The 20479-nt window shown below is 48.5% G+C and overlaps 1 protein-coding gene across 3 annotated transcripts in view; it reads right to left on the reverse strand.

The window, feature by feature from the left end:
- Positions 1–20479, reverse strand: part of NTN1 (netrin 1) — a 160246-nt gene that overhangs the window by 122598 nt on the left and 17169 nt on the right. The window lies entirely within an intron of this gene.

A 20479-nucleotide genomic window follows, 5' to 3' on the forward strand; every position in this document is an offset into this window, starting at 1 on the left:
ACCGTTTCATTGAGAGTTCTCCTTTTATTCAGGAGTAGAGGTACATAGTGCAACATTACCTTCATTCCCCAGTATGCTAGTCTCCTTTATATAGTTCATTTATGAGAATATATTATCTATAAATATATATATATGTTTACCTACATATCTATACTATGTATTTTGCATGGAGATTGCCTTATATCAGACACATCATATATCTGTTCTTTTGGGATTGGCTTATTTCACTGAGCATAACGGCCTCCAGTTGGGACCATTTTCCAACCAGTGTCTTAACCCCTGCGCCAAATGCCTGCCCCTGGGACAGGAGTCATGACAACTCTGAAGGACACAGACACACAAGGGCACTGCTCAAAGTTCACAGAAAACTGGAAGGAAAGGAGACGCTCAGGTCAGCATGATGGTGCAGCCGGGTAAGCTGACACATGCAATGTTGGCATCCCATGTGGGAGTGTGCAATACAGTCCAGGTTCCTCTTCTGACCCAGCTTCCTGCTAATGGGTCCCTGCCACGCATGAGGTTCCTGGCTCCTGGCTTCAACCTGGTCCAGCGCTGGCTGTTGCAGTCATTTGGGAAATGAGCTGGTGAATGGAACACCCCTGTGTGTGTGTGTGTCTTTCAAACAAATAAAGTTCACTTTGGTGCTCACAAGTTTTGAAATTCACCCAGTTGTGTTTCTTTTTTTCCCATGAAACATATTTTCCACAAACTTTTTGAAGATCCCACATATGTCCAAATAAAAAAAAAATTTAGGCACCAAAAAACCCCTTATCTTTTAATCCCATTCGCCACAAACATCTGGAAGCACCCTCAGAGGTGCCTGGAGCTGGGGTTGGAGAAGGACTTCATGAGCCCTTTGGCTATGAGGAGGCCAAGAACTCCCTTTTCCACCCTTGAAGCCATTATTCCCGTGAGCCATTTGCCAGGTGGTGGACAATTGGTCATGCACGTCCTTTGGGTTAACAGATGTCCATCATTTCTAGCGAGTTGTTTCCAAATAGGCTGCCTGGGGGGGAGGAGACAGAAAGGACTGCTTTCTAGGCTCTTCACCGTTGTCATAACACCATGTGCATTTCATCGATGCCCTGATCCACCCTGCACACACTGGTGACACCATCCTGCCACCCTCGAAGGACACAGGACAACAGCATCAGGGAACCTGTGTTCCATGGAGTAGAGGAGACTGGGGGGTCCTCTGCTGGAAGTTCCACGGCTGCTGCCCACCGAGGACCTCTGCAAGGATCTAGCTGTGTGTTGCAGAAGTCAGGAGATGCACTGATGCTCCTAACAAAGCCACCATGAAGGCCGGCTTGTGCAAGCAGCTCCTCCAAACCTCCACTGAGCCACGCAGCAGCAGCAGCAAGGCTGAGGAGAGGGAAGGGCATCGTTGGGAAAGAAGGGCTGAGGACAAAGGTCAGAGGTCAACAAGAGTTTTCTGGAAAGAGGCTAGATCCTAATTGGTTTTAGGGTTTGCGGGCCACAGGGTCTCGGTTGCCACCCCTGAGTTTAGCTCTAGTGGCGTAAGCAGCCACAGACAGCAAGCGTGTAAACAGAAGGGCGTGGTCGGCTTCCAGTAAGAGAAGATCCACAAACACAGACAGGCGGCGGGTGGGCCCCAGGCCCAGGGTTGCAGCTTGCCAAGAACATGGTCCTCCAGTTTAGCCCTGAACATGAAACAGCAGAGGGTCCCCCTCTTCGTACACCAAATGAATTACATGAACAAGCCAGTGATAATGACAAACAGAGTGAAGCCAAGGATTTCCTGAAACCAAAGCCATTGCCAATACAGCTGTGGAGGGTCCAGGATGGGCCAGAGCTGATGGGAGCTGGGAGGTGACCAGGACAAGTCTTCCTGCCCTTGTCCTTCCACGCGAGGACACAGCTGGCTTTACACTGTAGCTGTGCCAGGGTTCCATCCACGAGCACACTTAAGCATTGGAGTCTAGGGTGTAACTACAGTGGTTTCTTAGGCCATTTTCTTAGTGTTAAAAAATGAGGGCATTCTCTCTTACTCTCGTGTGTGTGTGTGTATACATATATATGTGTGTATATGTAGTACAGACAGACACATGTGCCAGCCAACAGTGCCAGATTGACAGTCAGTTATTGGAGACACAGACAAATGGATCTACCACCTACTCAGTCTGGCATGCATGCATTTCTCCAGGCACGGCATTCAGAGGCAGAGTCACTGGGCAACACAGACAGCACACACTTAACAAGCACTTGGACACACCAGCATCCTACGACAACGGCCATAAGGCTGGCTCACCCTCTTCCCAATCCTGGAGACCTGAGTCACAGTTCATGGCCACAGCAGGGGAAGAGGGAGGTACTACATAAAATAGGGACTGACAACATGCTGTAACTACTTGTGCTGTTTTGTTTTATTGTGTAACTTTTTAAAAGACTTGTTTATTTATGTATTTGCAGGGCAGAGCAATAAAGAGGGAGAGCTTTTTCCCCCCACCCATTGGTTCACTCTTCAAATGGCCACAACAGTCAGAACTGGACTAGGGTGACACCAATAGACAGAAACTCCATCCAGGTTCCTAATGTGATCGGCAAGGGCCCAGGTATTTAAACCATCACCATTCGCCTCCCAGGAGCATCAACAGGGAGCTGGATCCAAAGCAGAGCAGTCAGGACTTGAACCGCTATTCCAAGATGGGACGCAGGCATTGCAAATGGCTGCCTAACCCACCATGCCATCACATCAATCCCTATTTTGTTTCACTGTAAAATAATCGGGGGAAGGGGCAGCACTATGGCACAGTAGGCTAAGCCAGTTCATGTCCTAGCCGTTCTACTTCTGAGCCAGCTCCCTGCTTGTGTCCTGAGAAAGCAGTGGAGGACAGCTGAAGTACTTGGGCCACTGCACTCACATGGGAGACCTGGAAGAAGCTCCTGGCTACTGGCTTCAGATCAGATCAGCTCTAACCATTGCAGCCATTTGGAGAATGAACCACCAGTTCACTGTCTGTCCTTTCTGTAACTGCCTTTCACAAAAAGAATAATAAAAAATCTTAAAAAGTAATAAAAAATCAGGGGAAGCAAATGACAAGACAAAGGGCACAAAGTCACCTGCCAGACAGGATTCCATTCTGGTATGCCAACGGACAGCTAGCAGTGACATACTGCACACCTGAAAGCCGCTGGGAGTGTGGATCTCAAACATGCCCACTATGCACACCAGAGAAGCCATGTTCATTCGCTTTAATGCGGTAACCATTTCACAATTTACAACCTGGCCCTAAGGAAGCCATGAAGGAATGGGCCCCATGTTATATGTTATTCTTATGTATGCCCGATTACATACTTACACCACAAATGATTAACAGTACCTAATGTAGCCTAAATGCTGTGTGAATTGGTGTTATATTGTTCACAGAATGATGACAGGAGGAAAAATCTGTGCACGGTTAGTTCAGATGCAGTTTTCTTCTCAAAAGCTACGACTTCACAGATGCAGAACTATGCTTAGATAGCGCTGATCAAGACGTCGTGATGGGGGCCCATGCCGTGGGCACAGCAGGTTCAACCTCCACCTGAGATGCCAGCATCCCACATGCCTAGTTCAAGTCCCGGCTGCTCCACTTCCAATCCAGCTCCTGGTTTATATGCCTGGAAAAGCATATTAGAGGATGGCCCAAGTGCTTGGGCACCTGCACCTACGTGGGGAATCTGGACAGAGCTCCTGACTCCTGGCTTCATCGTGGCCCAGCTCTGGCCGTTGAAGGTATTCGAGGCGTGAATCTCTGTGTATTTTTGCCTTTCAAGGAAAAAAAATCAAGATGTATGTATATCACAAAAAAACTAACATGCTTATCAATTATACCTCAATAAAGCTGGCGAAGCTGGTGAGGGGAACTAAAGGAGCCAATGAAGAGACCACCCCAGCACATTCCCCCAACACTTGCATAGTGGACACAGGCTGGGATTGCAGACAGGTGCAAGGATCCCGGGCCCTGGGCCTGGTGCCTGGCTTTGGCCGTCAGCAGGGCCAGCTCCCTGGGTTGCTGGCTTAGATTCTCTCCTGATGAATAGACCCAGGGTCAGTGAGGAGTGCCCCACCGCAGCTCCAGCATTCCTGCAGTGGGGGCCCAAGAGCTCCAGGGAGGGTCTGAGAGTTCTGAGGAGGAGCAGGGCATCTGAGCTCAGATGCCAAGCCAGGCCTGGCAGCGGCCAGGTTGAGCCTGCTTTTGTGTCTGGAATCACTTTGTGTTTGAAGTCGCTGTGACTGTCCGCGGCCTGCCAAGGAGAGCCTGTGAGAAAAGCTCCCAGGCCAGACCACTTTCCCGGGGGGCCAGAGAACATTCCCTGTGCCTGCCAGGACCATTGTCCAGCCCAGCCTCCAGCAGTCCTCCTTTCCCATCAGGCACCTCTTCTCAGCCAGGTCAGGGTGCCTAGGAGCCTAATATCCTCATCCCAAGGCAGGAGGGGGAGCAAGAGCTGAGACCTGAGCTGCTGGGGCAGGCAGGCAGGCATTTCCTGGGCATGTGGGATCCTGGCTCTGCACTCTCTACACATCCCACGTGTGGCTTAATTGGCCCCTCCAACAATCCTGGGACATAGCCACAAAGACACCCATTTCACAGTTGAGAAAACTGAGGCCAGGAAGTGCCAGATCTAGCCGGCACAGGCCAGAGACCAGAGTCCAGCTGAAGCACTTGAGTTATCATCTATTGCTTCCCATGGGCATTAGCAGGAAGCTGGACAGGAAGGGGGTCTCCAGGACTTGCACCTGTACAACAACGGCCCTCATCTGTCTATATGCTGAGAGGCAGACCTCTTCAAGTCCTCCTCTGTTTTGAAATGGACTTGTTCCTTTGTTGTTGAGTTCTAACGTTTGTTTGCTCTTATCAGAAACTATTTCCCAATATTCTCGTCCACTCTATGGACTGTCTTTCATTTTCTTGGGACTGTCCTTTCAAGCAAGAGGTTTTATTTTAAAGATTTACTTATTTGAAAGGCAGGGTTGCACATACATACAGAGAGAGAGATCTTCCATCTGCTGGTTCACTCCCAAATGGCTGCAATGGGCAGAGCCGGGATTGACCAAAGCCAGGAGCCTGGAACTCCACATGGGACAGGGGCCCAAGAGTTGAGCCATCTTCACTGCTTTCCAGAGCATTAGCAGCAAGCTGGGTCAGAGGTAGGGCAACCAGGACTGATGCTACAGGCCATGGCTTTTTTTTTTTTTTAAGAGATTTACTTAATTTTGTCTGAAAGTCAGAATTACAAAGACAGACAGATAGATCTTCCATCCACTGGTTCACTCCCCACATGGCCACAATTGCCAGAGCTGGGCTAGATTGAGGTCAGGAGCCAGGATCTTCCTGCAAGTCTCCCACACGGATGCAGGGACCAAGGGCCATCTTCTGCTGCCTCCCAAGACACATTAGCAAGCAGCTGGATTGGAAGTGGAACACTGGGACATGAATTGTTGTCCATAGGGGATACCAGCATCACAGAGAGCCATTTAACTGGCTATATGTACCACAGCACTGGCCCCAGACACATGTGTTTTAAACATTGATGAAATCTATCTGCTTTAATTTGGTTTCCACACCAGATGTTGACGCAGATAGTGCATGATGGCTCTATGAGAAATTCTCTACACATCTGATATGCATGGCAGGTGCACTTTCTGAATGTACAAGAATAAAGTGGTTCACAGTATGACCACAGTTGATTTTATATTTTAGTCTCCGGATCTCCAGTCATCTCTCTTTTGCATTCTCCATACTGATACCTTGTAGTCACCCCCTTGGTTTGCCTTGAACACTCTATCCAGACACTTGTTTATTTGTATCCATCCTGTCCTTACAACTCACTGCTCCCTCGGCTTGGGCTCATCCCCAGTTCACAGCAGTTCAGTTCTGCTCTTATTATTATCTCTCCTGCCTCACTGCTACCCACCTCCTCTTTTTTTTTCTTCTGGCTTCTTTTGTCCAGCTTTTTAAATTTTTTCCTGATTTCCTAGATTAAATCCTTGGCACACTCCTCTCAGCCTTCCCTGTGACCTCAGTGCCCTCTGAGACATTGCACAGCATCTCCTCTTTCCTCCACAGACTCATCACCGCTTGGCAGGAGGATGAGGGGCTACAAAGGCAGGCATGGAGCTGGGCAGCTTGCCTGCCCCTCTCGGAACCTGTCTCAGAGGAACACAGAAGCACTGGCAGGTGAAGGGGTGGGACGATCCAGAGTCAAACCCAGCCACGGGGGTTCCCCACTGACCGCCAGAGGTGGCACCCGCAGCAGGTGGCCCAGTGGGCTCCCCATCTTGTCCTAGCAAGCTGACTGCAGTCTCAGCATATCTCCTTTGCCAGGCCAGAAGGCAAGAGGGCAGAAGCTCCTGTCAAGAGGGGGAAGGAGCCAAAGCAATAAACTCAGCCCCAGCTGTCGGCTCGAACGGTTCCAGCTTCGGGCTCTGAAGCCTCCTGCTCTTTTGATTCTAATCCTCCTTCCCAATTAACTTCGTCCCTGGCCCTCCCTGCTAGTGAACCCACCCCTCTCCAAAGCATCAGCTGAACAGGACCTGGGGAAGAGAGCACCTCTTTGTCCCCACCGGAGGCAGAGAGACTAAGGCCCAGATCACAGGTTCAAATTCAGGAAACTGCATTGTTCCTGGCATCCGTGTCAAATAACCACCAGCTCTGTATGCATCTTTCTGGGCAAAGTTTTGTAATTTCTTTGTGTTCTTGCCTTACCTGCTTTTCTGCATCCTTGAAAGATTAGAAAACGTGGTGATTCAGCTGGTCAAAGAGGGAGAGTAACGGATTACCAGCTTCCAGCAACAGACTGGTTTTACCTTCAACAGAAAAAAAAAAAAAACAAAAACAGGGATACACAGCACCTGAAGAACACCACCTGTGACGTCAAGATCCCTGTGAGTGTGGCTGCTTTACTTCTGATCCAGCTCCTGCTAATGCACCTTGGAAAGCAGAAGAGGATGGCCCAAGTGCGTGGAACCTTAACACCCGTGTGGGAGACATGGATGGAGCCGCTAACTCCCGGCTTCATCCTGGTCCAGTCCTGGCCACTGTGGTCATGTGGAGAGAAGATGAACAGATGGAAGATCCCTGTTCCTACTCCCCGTCCCGGCCCAGGTCCTTCTGTAACTCCGTGACAATGAGAAGAGTATAAATCAACAGTTATGGGAAGTGGTCCAAGTGCTCTAGAGAGAGGGAAAACATGGCTTTAAATGTGCTATTGCTAAGCAAGAATGGGGAAAAAATTCCAGTTAACTGACCATTCAACTAAAAAAAAAAAAAGTGAGGGGCCACCACAACTAAGAAATGAACAAAGGTAAAAATCAGAGAATTACAAAACAATAAAAGCATTCTAAAATAAGGAGGAACCCAGGCACATGGATAAGAACACCCATAGGAGGGCCCGGCAGGATAGCCTAGTGGCTACATTCTTGTCTTGCAAGCACCGGGATCCCATGTAGGTCTAAGTCCATATTCCGGCTGCTCTACTTCCATCCAGCTCCCTGCGTGTGGCCAGGGAAAACAGTAAAGGATGGCCAAACCCTTGAAACCTGCACCCACGTGGGAGACCCGGAAGAAGCTCCTGGCTCCTGGTTTCAAATCAGCTGAGCTCCAGCTATTGTAGCTTCTTGGGTAGTAAACCAGCAGATAGAAGATCTTTCTCTCTGTGTCTCCTTCTTTATGTAAATCTGACTTTCCAATAAAAATAAATAAATCTTTTTTAAAAAAATAAAACAAAACAAAAAGACACCCTTAGGAGCAAATGGATCTGGTAGCAAACCACATTTCTTTTCTTCCTCTTCCTCTCCTTTTTTTTTTTTTAAGGATTTATTTTTATTTGAAAGGCAGAGTTAGAGAGAGGAGGGTTCTTCCAGCCACTGGCTTACTCCCTACATGGCTGCAATGGCCGGAGCTGAGTAGATCTGGAGTTCCCACATGGATTCAGGGGCCCAAGGAGTTGGGCCATCCTCCACTGCTTTCCCAAGCCACAAGCAGGGAGCTGGATCAGAAACGAGGCAGTGAGGACACAAACCAGCGTTCATAGGGAATGCCGGCACAGCAGGCAGAGCTGTAGCCTGCCACACCACAGCATCAGCCCCAAGCCACATTTCTTCACTTCTCAGCCATCTATAAAATGGGAATTGTGATTCTCAACTCACAAAGTTGTTAACATGCTGTGAAACTAGAGCCTGCTGTGAAGCACTGAGCACAGGGCCAGGACACGGCAAGTACTCAACAAATCCGACCAAGGTCATTATTATCACAATCACAAATGTCGAGGAAGCAAGTCGAACCTCAGAAAAGAGAGGGTGGGAAAACACAAAGGTCGCTATTAAAAATCAGAAAGGTCACACAGCCACATTTGGGAATTGTTAAAAAATGTTTTAAGTGCTTACCCTATACAATGCTATGCTTTAAAAGGAAAGCCCAAATAGATGATTATTTTCTTAGAAAATGAATTGCCAGATTTAACTCAAGAAGTGGCTGAAAAATTCCTGAATCGACATATAAGCATGGAAGAAATTGAAATGGTTAGCAAATAACTCCTTCTAAAATGACACCGGGCCTAGATGGGCTAATCCAGCAGAGCTTCAAGCATCAGCTACTGTCACTCACTCAGAGCACAGATCACGGAAACTTCCCACGCAATTTTATGAGGCAGAACAGCCCTGACACCAAAGTGACAGAGAGCAGAGACTCCAGACAAATATCTCCCCCTTGAGCAGATACAGAAATCTGAAATATGGGTCTGGCACTGTGGCATAGTGAAAAGCCTCTGCCTGTGATATTGGCATCCCATATGGGTTCCAGATCAAGCTTCGGTTGCTCCACTTCCCATCCAACTCCCTGCTAATGCTCCTGAAAAGAAGTGGAGGACAGCCTCTGCACTCACATGGGAGACCCGGAAGAATCTCCTGGCTTCAGATCAGCCCACCCCCACCTGTTGCAACCATTTGAGGAGTGAACCAACAGACGGAAGATTCTCTCTGTCTCTTTCTCTCTACCTCTCTCTTCTATAATTCTGCCTTTCAAATAAATATTTTTGAAAAATCTGAAATAAAATGCAAGCACAGAATAACTAGTACATCACTAAACAGACTTTATTCTAAGAATGACAAACAGGAAAAGAGTTCCAGATTTAGAAAATCATAAAACACACACCAAAATGGTTACCATCAAAATGCTAAGAGGACAGGTTGATGAAGAGAGACTAGAATCCTCACGTGTTGCTGGTGGAGACATAAAATGGTGCAACGGCTTGGACCGCATGCAGGCAGCTGCTCACACAGCTCTCAGCAAAGCATCACCCTGTGGCTCAGCATGAGCTCCCAGCACTATCCTCACTACATCCCACGCCTCCATACACGTTTCTCCATACAGGAGAAACGGAGGCAAACCTGTGCACCGATGCTCATAGCAACATCACACAGAACAGCCCCAGAGTGCAGGCAGCTCCCACACCCACCCACTGAGGAATGCAGGCATGGAATGGGTATGTCCATCCCATGGGGTATTAGTCAGCCACACAGTGGAGTGGAAAACTGAGATGTGTTACTGACATAAACTACAAAAATACTATGCTGATTGGAAGAAGTCCTTCACAAAGGCCTCATACTGTGTTCAACTACATTGTGGTCTACGATTTCATTCGGGTGAATTTTGCAGAAAAGGCCAATCTAGAGAGATCACAAGTAGGCTAATGGCCTCCAGCGGGGGTGAGGGTGGAAGATGGGAAATGACGACCAATGGATACAGAGTTATTTCGGGGGAATGACAAAAATGTTAATTTTAACGTCAAGTTAATTTTAGTGATGACTGGACCGCCTATGAGCACAGCCCAAACCGCTGAATTATCTATTTCCCATGGGTAAATTGAACATGAGTTATATCTCAGAAATCAATCAGGCAATTCATGACATGAATATTCCAAGCAGAAGAACTCTTAACTGTACATTTTGACTGGTGAGGCATGAGTGCTCCACACATTCTTGAGATTAAAGAAAAACAGCAAAACTTCCAGGACATGAGGACAGAGGGACACTGCAGGGAACTCGTCTCTGAAACAGGTCACACACACTGACTACCAGAGGAACTCCAGACGCACGGAGAGCCCAAGCGTGGAAATTCACGAAACTTTGCTACCCCAGGAATGCACATAGGCACCGTGTGGCTCTGACATTCCTGAACGCTGGACAGCAGCTGGCACTAGCAAGCTGATGTTACGCGCAGATCAATATCACACACCAAGCATGGAGTGAAAGAAGCCAGAAGGTGATTCCATTCATACTAAGTAAATAACCCACACCAGCATACAAGGGCAATTCAAAAAATTCATGGAAAATGAAATTCCAAGTATGAATTTATTTTGGTGCATTTTTTTTAATTCGGGCATATTTTTTTTCATCATAAACACTTTCCACATACGGCGGAAAACTTTTTTTTTTTGCACCAGAATAAACTCATGCTTTGAAACAAAAATTATTTGAGAGGCAGAAAGACAATAACAGACACAGAGAGATCCCATCCAATGGTTTACTCCCTAAATGCCCACCATGGTCGGAGCCGGGCAGTGCCAAGGATCTGGGAATGTAATCCAGACCTCCCATGTGGGTGGCAGGAGCCCAGTTGCTTGGGTGATTAGCACTACCTCCCAGAGTCTGCGCTGGCAAAAGGCTGGAGCCGAGAGTCAAGCTGGGTATCAAACCCACTCACTGCAATAGGAGGAGTGGGGGTGGGATGGATGTCTTCATCACTGGGCCAAATGCCCACCCCAATCTCATTTTCTCAATTTCATTTTGCAAAAAGATCTATTTAATCTATTTATCTGAAGGGCACAGTTACAGAGAGGTGGGGGAGAGACAGAGGCTTCCATCCACTGGTTCACTTCCCAAATGGCCACAACGACTGGCACGGGGCCAAGCCGGAGCCAGACGCTCACCAGGATCTTCCACGTGGGTGTAGAGGCTCAGCCACCTGAGCCATCTTAGCTGCTTTCCCAGGCTCATTAACAGGGAGTAGGATAGGAAGTGGAACAGCTGGGACTCGAACTGGTGCCCATATGGGATGAGCCATACCACAATGCCAGCTCCCTTGTCTCCTGTCTCAGCCAGGATGGCTGAAGTATTTGGGTCCTTGCCGCCCACACAGGAGTCCTGAGGGGTGTCCTGGCTCCTGTCTTTCAGCCTGGCCCAGCTCTCTCATCTGGGGTGGCGGGGGCAGGGGGTGAGCCAGTAGAGAGATGTGCGCTCTGTCCCTCTGTCTTTCAAATAAATAGAAACAAGGGCATAAACGAGCCAGCCCAGGCCCCTGAATTCAGAAAGGGGTGCTGTCATGACAACCCCTACCTTATGGAATGAAAGACTGTACCCTCCGATCTCAGTTGAGATGGTACAGTCAGGAAAAGCAGAACTAGCTCTTCTCATTTACATGTCAATAATATTCCACCACACGCATCTTTGATTAAAACAAAAACATATACCGGCAGCTTGCCACACCCAGCTCCAACAATAAACCAGGGGGTGAGAGAAACAGAGGAACGCGCAGCATTTCTGGGTCCCACGAAGGCAGCTCTGCCCAAACATGTGGTTTCAGAAAGCTTGATTTCTGTGGGTTGGAGCAAGACGCTGTTTCCTTCCTCACGGCAGCTGGGAAAGCCAAACACTTTCTCACCGTGAATTTTCTCCCAGCCTGAGCCACAAAGTGAGCTGGGGCTAGGGCTGGGAAGAAAGCCCTGGCTGAGGCCAACCTGCCCACCTCTGAGGTTTTTGGCTCAGGGAAGAGGAAAACAAGTTGGCCGCAGAGCTGAGGGCGGCAGGAGAGGGGGCCGGTGTCCAAGGGCTCTGCCCTGCGGCTGCCCAACCCAAGGTCCTTTGATGTTCTGGGACGCCAAATTCTGTATCTGGACACACAATGTGTTTCCTTTTCCACGCTGGGATGGGGGCCGTTATTGTTCTACCCTGCACTTTCTGTGCTGGCCCCAAAGTAAGCAGAGCAGCTGGGGCTCCGTGCCACACGGACAGCTGCAGTGTAGAGTCCAGGGAACAACCTTCCCAAGAGGAGGAGAAGCCCTAGGGAGCCTTGGGCCTCCCGGGGTCCCCTGACCCAGGCTGGGACCGAGCTAAGCTTTTGTCTCAACATCCCAGGCAGCTCTGCGCAGGAAACCTGCCCAGGGAACCCTGCAGTAAACACTCCTTCTAGGGAACTGCCTAAGGGTGGGCGTGGAGGAAAATGAAAATACTACGAATGGACCTACGCAGGCAGAGCTGTGTCCTGAGCCAAAACCCAATCTTTCCTCGGTACAGGAGTCCAATGGGACACGCCTTTACCCTCTCCTGTGTCCCCAACACTGGGGCCCCTCCCTGTGCAAGGGGCAACACAGGTGCATACACCATTCACCTCTTCATACACATGCAGAAGCACATTCCACCTGCCCATCCAGGCACCTGCTTCCTACTTCTTGACAGAGCCACCTGTGTGGTGAACGGTCTAGAAATGCCCTCTTACAAGGTACTTCTTTGTCTGCAGACTGGGGGAAGGGTAAAGGGCTGGCTCTTCTTTCTGAACGGACTTGCATCTCACAAGCGTCTTCTGCCTGAGGGATGACAAGGATATTGAAACGGATCCTAACGCAGTCGGATCATTTCTGGACCTTGGCAGCATGCTGAGCTCCATTAGTAATGTCTGCCCTGGTTTCAGAATTATGGTGGGGGTGTGGTGATACAATTGCTGGGTGCAGGAGTCCTGCCTTACCTGCCCTTTTGGCTTCTACAGTTTCAGTTACCCAGAAAAAGAATCAATGGAAACCCCCAGAAAGAAGCAATTCTTAAGTTTGAAATTGGGCCCTCGTCTGAGAAGCATGTTACTCACGCCATTAGGTTCTGTCGCCCACCCCAACCCCAACCCCTGGACATGACTCCACACTGTACAGGCTAACTGCTCGCCTAGTCGCCCAGTCACCCTCTCAGCAACTGGTAGGCAAGCAGGGTATGGCAATGCTAGGGCACAAGTATCAACAGCCACAAGGCACAGGAGTGGTGAGACGCTTGGAACAGATACACAGAAGTAGAAGGCTCCCTCCGAATCACAAAGGGAAAGTTCTCAAATGAAGGAAAGGGAGGAGAAAGCTCAGGCTGCTAAAAGCCACAGACAACAGGCGATATGGAGAGAGAAGACGGCACAGTCACCTGAGTTCTGGTACAATCTGCTCTACGTGACTATTAGAACCACGTTCTCTTATGGAAGCTGATTTCTAAACTTCATCAATAGACACACATACGCAGGAAGGAAAAATCATGTTTGGGGCCAGCACACTCCAAATTCAGCGCCACTTAAAGCAGGGACAGACAAAACCAGAAGCCCTGACCATGATAACGGAAACAGACAAGAAGTGTCTACCACCTTGGGACTCTCAGTGTGGAATGTAGCACAACACAGAGGTCTTCGGGAAGCCCACAGAGTCGGCCTCGTTTCCTTATCTGGTCCTTGGTTATCCAACATTATCCCCTTTAAAGGTTCCTGGGGTCCTTACAGGTTGTCTAACTTAAGTGTGGAGCCCTTGGAATGTGTGAAAATCAGACTCCATGGCCAATCTTCTCCCTTATCAGAGGTAAAAGGACCCACAGGAAAATCTGGAAAATCTAGCAACAGCACCTGCTGGCAGGGAAAACAGATGGGCCCTGAGTCAAGCATGTACACAGACAGCTGAGACCTCCTATGGGCCAACGCTGACGCTTCCAGGGAAACACGGCTCCAATACCTTCCTCTCAGCCTTGCTGAGTGAGTAGTGACCTGGGCAGGGGTGGCCCCGGGACATCCCACCAGGGCTGCTCCATTTCCACTCAAGCTCCCTGCTAATGGCCCTGGGAAAGCAGTGGAAGTTGGCTCAAGTGCTGGGGCCCTTGAACTCACCAAAGTTCCTGGCTGCTGACTTCAGCCTGGCTTAGCTCCGGCATTGCTGCCATTTGGGGAGTGAACCAGTGAATGGAAAATCTGTCTCTACTTCTCCCTCTGTAAAGCTGCCTTTCAAATAAATAAATCGTAAAAAAAAAAAAAAAATAGAGTGAGCTATGGTATTATTTTCTGCCTTTCAAGATTGTCACTCCACAAATTTACTTACTCCCTGAAAAGCTGCCCCTTTCAATAACATCCAGCATTGGGATGCAGCAGGGTCAGATCCCTGCTCATGCCCTGGGAAGGCTCCACAAGGCGGGTCAACCACCTGGGTCCCTGCCACCCACATGGGAGATCCCGAAGGAATTCCTGGCTCCTGGCTTTGGCATCGCTCAGTCCTGACCATTGTGGCCATTTGGAAAGTGAATCAGAAGAAGAAAAATCTCTCTCAATCTTTCTCTCTCTCAATACCTCTGTCTTCTACACAAGTAAACCTCTAAAAAAATAATAATCAGCTGTCCTTGTTTAGGGCTGTGTGTCAAACCTGCCCTGAGATGGCAAAGACCTCTGTGTTTGCAAAGCAACATCACTTCCTGTAGTCTTCTGATGCAAGGAAATGAACACATCAGAAGCACCCAGAACTGCCCCTGGCACTCTGAAGGGTGTCGTGGTCTGACATCACGATAACACCTGACAACTACCCTGAACTGATGTCTGAAACGCAGCTGTTCCCTGCCACCCGGGCCACTCCACAGCTACAAGCTGCAAGGCCTGGGGGGTTCCAAAAGCCCAGGGGAGCCCTCCCACAAGCAAGGCAAAAATCCGAACCCGCAAAACCTCCATCTCTGTACATCCACAGCTAAGTCGGTGTGACAAGCCGCTTCCCCAGGGGGCCTGTTCTTTCTTTCAAGGTCAGTATGCAGAGCAGACACTATAGGAGTCATCAAGATAACACGCATCGCAGCCTAGTGGACATCTTAAGTGTAAACATAAAAGTCTATTAAGCAGACAATGTTAGTTTAATCCCAAGATGGACACACACACACACACACACACACACAAATAATTTACTTAATGAAAAGCACAACTCATGTCCAGGAGGAAATATCCACCCCAGCTGTGAGCAGAAAATGAGGGGACTCCTTCCAGGGAACATCTGAATTCCAATCCGGTGCCTTTCCAATATTTACTCTGGACATAAAAGTCTCAAATACTTTTCCGAGGATCTCATTTCTCAACAGGAGAAGGAAGTCAGGGAGAAGGTTGGCCATGGCGAAGGGAGAGCCGGGCAGTGCCTGGAGAGGCATGGAGCACACCCCCACCTCCAGGAAGAGGTGTGACCTCCCAGGCTGGCCTCCTCGTCCCCACCAAGTGCTCATGAGGATCCCAGCGGAGACCCTCCCGCGGGCCAACAGACACACAGACCAGGCCCAGTCTGCTGACTCATGCCAGCTGCACCTCGGAGAGCCAATGCCAATGGCAACACCAGAGAACGGGTCGCACCCCAGCAAGCTCCTCTTTCTGCAGAGACACTTCTAGCCACTTCCTGACTTTTTCCAATATATTCTAGGGAAGCGGTGGGAGGGTGACCCTAGGGTGGAAAGAGAACTCCTTAAAGGGGATTCTCAGTTCAACTTGACCACCTGTGAGAGTGACCACAGTGCTGAAAGGAAAGCCTGGCATCAGTCACACTTGTGTACACTTACAATTCATAGGCTGATGTTGTGACCCAGCGGGCTAAGCCACTAACTGTAACAGCAAAGCACCAGTTCAGGAGCCAGCTGCTCCAGTTCCCATCCAGCTTTCTGCTAGCTAAGGCGCCTGGGAAAGCAGCAGAGCAGGATGCCTCAAGTGCCTGGTCTCTGCCATCCATGTGGGAGACCAGAATGGAGTTCCAGTTCCCCTGTTTGGCCGAATCAGCCTCACCCATCGCTGCCATTTAGGAAGTCAGTCAACACACGGAAGACATGGAAGATTCATTCATTCATTCTCCCTCTTGCCTTTTAGATAAAACAAGTATTTTTATAAAATAATAAACCCTCCTCACAGCTTCATTCCCACTGCCAGGTACACTTCATATTTTTAATACACATTTTAAAGTTTTAATTTCCATTTATCTGAAAGGCAGTCAGAGAAAGATCTTCTATCTGCTGGTTCACTCCTCAAATATCCATACCAGCTGAGGAGTTGGACAGTAACCTGGAGCCGGGGGCTTCATTGGCAGGAAGCTGGATCAAAAGAGGAAAAGCTGGGACGCAAACCAGCACTCTGACATGAGATAGGGCATAGCATGCGGCAGCCTAACTGAACCCACTGTACCACAACATTGGCCCTCACAGCCTCATGTTTAACCAAGTATCAATATAGCAACACTATGTAACGTCAGTAACGGGCAACTCGAGTAGGAAACTGCCTCCAGCTCTAGTAAGAGGTAACACATTGTCTCAGTTTTATTCCTGTAGGAGAATGTATCCATCCATTCAGCCAACCATGTTCCCATCCACCCACCCTCCCATCTATCTGTTCTGCTGCACCACAGAACAGATAAAACAATATAAAACAGATAAAACAGAATAAAACAAAGCACACTCGCACTGCCATCCCAGCTCCACCACAAACTTGTGGCTCTGGATAAACCACTTGATGCCCTTAGTCTATATTTTTTCCCCAGCCTCCTAAATAAGAGCAATAACAGTGCCCATGACTTTAGCACAGTCACGATGATTAAATTAATGTGAGTGCTTGGCACAGGAAAAGCCCTCAAGGGTTAATCATCCTAATGACAAGAATTATTCTAATTACCATGACTATTGAAAACATCCACTTGTCCCCACCCATGTAGACTAGATTCTGGACTAGGCAGCAAATAACGTTAGCCCTCTGGTTTTACAGGGGTCTTTATTGGGGCATTGGATTTCTCAGGACAATATCTCGGCACACCCTCTGGTCTTTTTCTCCTTCTCTATACTGAGGGTGGGCCTCACCCCCAGAGCCATGCCTGAGCTCCGCAAAGCCATGTTTAAACAATTATGAACATTATGTCGCAGGTACCGTTGGTTGGAGGTATGCTAGGCACTGCATTCACCCTGCAGAGGCATTTTTTATGGGGGTTTTGGGTTACAGCTGGGCAATGCAAGTCGCAAAACAAGTTTTCATAAGCTGGACCTGTCACAGAGCAGGCAGCAGCTCACACCGACACTCGCACAGTAAGATTAAACAGCATGCTTCGTCAGGCACTAAATACTAACACAGCTCCCATGTCAGGGGGACACTGATTAAAAGTGATGTCAATAATTTATGAAACACAGTATGGTCTTCAGATGAGCTTTTGAGAAAAAAAAGTTAGGAGGGAAAGGGGCCCACCGACCCAGGCGGTAGAAAACTGTTCATGCATTTTCTCTTTCTATGACCTCCACATCACGCATGGGTGCTTCTTTGCACCGTGCATCTCAAGGCACACGTGTGTCAAAACACACGAACTCGGCCGATACACGCAGGCGGAACAAAGTGTTTAGTCATTCCCTGGAGAACTGTTGAGACTGTGTAACATTATACATACTCTTGTCTTTCATATTGCTTGGAGGATATTTTCCCCCAAGAAAAAAATCCAAAAATTACATTTCAAATAAAACTGCACTTTTCTAAAGTCCACGTTTCTCTGTATAGAGCTTGTCTTTGAGACAAGACCGGAAAGAGAGCACACGGAAGCTGAACATTTCTCTCCCGTCTGGATACACTCCGGCCTTTTCTGGAAGTGACGGTTCCGGGTCAAACATTATTCACACATTTTTACTTTTTTTGGAGGTTTTTGGTTGTTGTTGGTGGTGGTGGTGGGTTTTTTTTTTTTTTTTTTTTTTTTTGGTCATTGGGGGAAAGGGAGAGTAGGGCTTCCCCTAAGGCAGTGTGACTTTTTTCTTCTGTTATAAATCACGTCTTATGATCTTATAATGGAAAAGACAGAATGACACAGGAAGAACAACAGACTGGATTTTGGAATAAGAAAAAAAAAATCTCTTCTCCATGCCTTACTTGTGAGTACTATTGGTAGCCTGACTTCATGTCAACAGTGTGAAATTCACAAGATAGGATTATGTCGGGGAACAATCCGAGTCCCAGATAGCACAAAGTTAGGGTGTGAAGGATTTATTAGTACGTTTCCCTAGCCCAGTGCCCCACAGGATCTGCAAACACCTGTTAAATACTAATTCACTCACATATCTGCACGATGAGGCCTTTTCATAAACGTCTGACCTTTCGTTGTAAATCAGTCCTAAACTGTCCATGCTGGTTTTCTCCTTTACAGAATGATGGAAAAATCACTAGGACTTCAATTAAGACTTTATGGCAACATCAACTTGATGTTTCTAGTTATATCTATGAGGTATTAGAACACCTATTCAGAAAGGAAACTATAAATAACTTCAACCTCGTTGAATTGGCTTTGCTTTTCTGAGATGACTGAATAATTGGCAAGATTTAAAGAGACTTAACAATGGAGAATTAAAATAACTTCAGTTGAAAAAAAAAAAAGAAACCAGAAAAAAATATTGTTAGCCAACCATTTGTCATGTAGATTATGTACTTATTAGGCCTAATTAAACTTTCTGAACCAAAAAAGAGAGAGAGAGAGAGAAAGCTTACTAATTACATTAGTTAATATGTTGATTGCTCAATTTGGCCAAAAAACAGAACAACCAACCCAGAAAAAAAAAAAAGCCAACCCAATTTGTGTGCACGGCAAATGCTTTTGGTCAAAAGACAAATCCTAAACTGGCGAGATTATTTCAAGTGCACGACCATCTTTTGAAAAAATGCAAGTTACTTGGCCACATGCAAAGTGTGAATCTGAACAATACCACGCGGGGACAGATCCTCCAGCCGCGGAGCTGTACACCCCAGCAAGTTGATTCGCCTCAATGTGCTCACTTGTGTTTGTCCAATTAGACCAGGCCAGGGACAACACAAAGTCATCTTTTCTTTGCACGTACAAACGAAAACTGATAGCAAAACCCTGGGAAGCCCTTTAAATGTCGATAAAGGGTTTTTACGCACAAAAGGAAGAAAAGAAAAGAGGAAGGGGGGAAAAGAGAAGAGATGGGAAAAACCAACATTTCGGAGGCCATGCAGCAGATCAAAGGAATTTTATCCCGAAGGCCACTACATCTGGGTGTAACTTGCCTCTCTGGGGGGGTGGCAGGAGTGAGGGGAGGGGGTGGGGGTGGGGGAGCGCAGGACCTTGAGGAATCTCCGGGGACTGAAAACCCCTCGTGGCCCTGGAAGGAAAGGAGCTGAACAACCAGGTCTGCAAGAGAGAGGGACAAGTTGAGTGTGAAAATGGAGGCCCCGCCGCCACGCCACAGGAGGCGCCTGCAGCCCAGGGCGCCTGCGTGGGCCTCCAAGACATGTTTTCCATTCGCTCGCTCCAAAGCCTGCATCCCCAAGTCATGAGGCACAAAGTATCCGACAACAACACGACACAATTAATCAGAACCAGACCGCAACACGTGTGTCTGTGAGGACCAGCCAACGTTGCAATGTTCCACTGAAGAGACACCCCCTCACACACACACACACACACACACACACACACACACACACACACAGAGGCTGCTCTACGGATGGGGGAGCAGGGGAACATAAGCGGCTCCTGAGTTCACAAAAGAGATACAGCTTACGGTGGGTGCATCAGCTTCAGATTGTTCTCACAGGCACCAGAGTCTGGTGTGCACACCACATCTCTGAAGAAGACCTCCAATACACTGACCTGCTGCCGGCCTGGCAACATAAAGTTGAGCAATTTACAAGTAGAACCTACCTAGCCCTCCCCTCTTCCCTGCTCCCTCCACCCCGCTTTTTCCTTTTTTTTTCTTGCTAAGCCTCATTTCTCATCCAGGGCCTTTTCACCAACACCAGCTTTTGCCAGATTTCTCTCTCCCACGAATTAAAACTCCATTAAGAGAAGCCAGGCCCTTGGCGAACTCCAAACTGTTTCAATTCGCCAAATCTTCAAGAGCTAACCACCACCACCACTGCCACCCATCTGGTGTTGTTACTTAGAGCCAGACTGAATTAGTTTTAAAACAGTTCCTGAACTCTGCTTTGTCACCTGTAGAAAGAAAGTCATTGAAATCACATCACTTCTTTTTGCTCATACAAACACAAACACCCTTCAAAGGAGAAGGAAAAATCAATCGCCTCCCCCGACCCCATCCCTCCACCTCGCCCCAAAGCCGGAAAATGACTTAGCAGAGCACTCAGCAGTGATATTCCTCGGGAACCAGGCTGGGTGTAAATCGCAAATAGTTCTTTGTCGCCTCCCAAGGGACTGGGGGTGGGGGTGGCGGGGATTTGGCGGGACTGGAGCCGGGATTTCCAATCGCGCGCCGGCTGTAGTCTTGCGCAGAGCCGGGAAGTGAATCCTGGCGTTTGGGTCGGAGCAAGGGAGAGATTCGGAGCCGCAAATGCTCAGCAGGGGAGCTCCCTACTCCCCCACACCCCCTACCCCCACCTAGCCCTGGCCCCAGCCCGAGCCGTCACCCGCGCCCCCCGACCCCGCGTCCTCCCCCTCCCACCGGCCCTTCTCCCGCTGTTTC

Source organism: Ochotona princeps, chromosome 17 (genome assembly GCF_030435755.1).
Source record: "Ochotona princeps isolate mOchPri1 chromosome 17, mOchPri1.hap1, whole genome shotgun sequence".
In the NCBI taxonomy this organism is placed as follows: Eukaryota; Metazoa; Chordata; class Mammalia; order Lagomorpha; family Ochotonidae; genus Ochotona; species Ochotona princeps.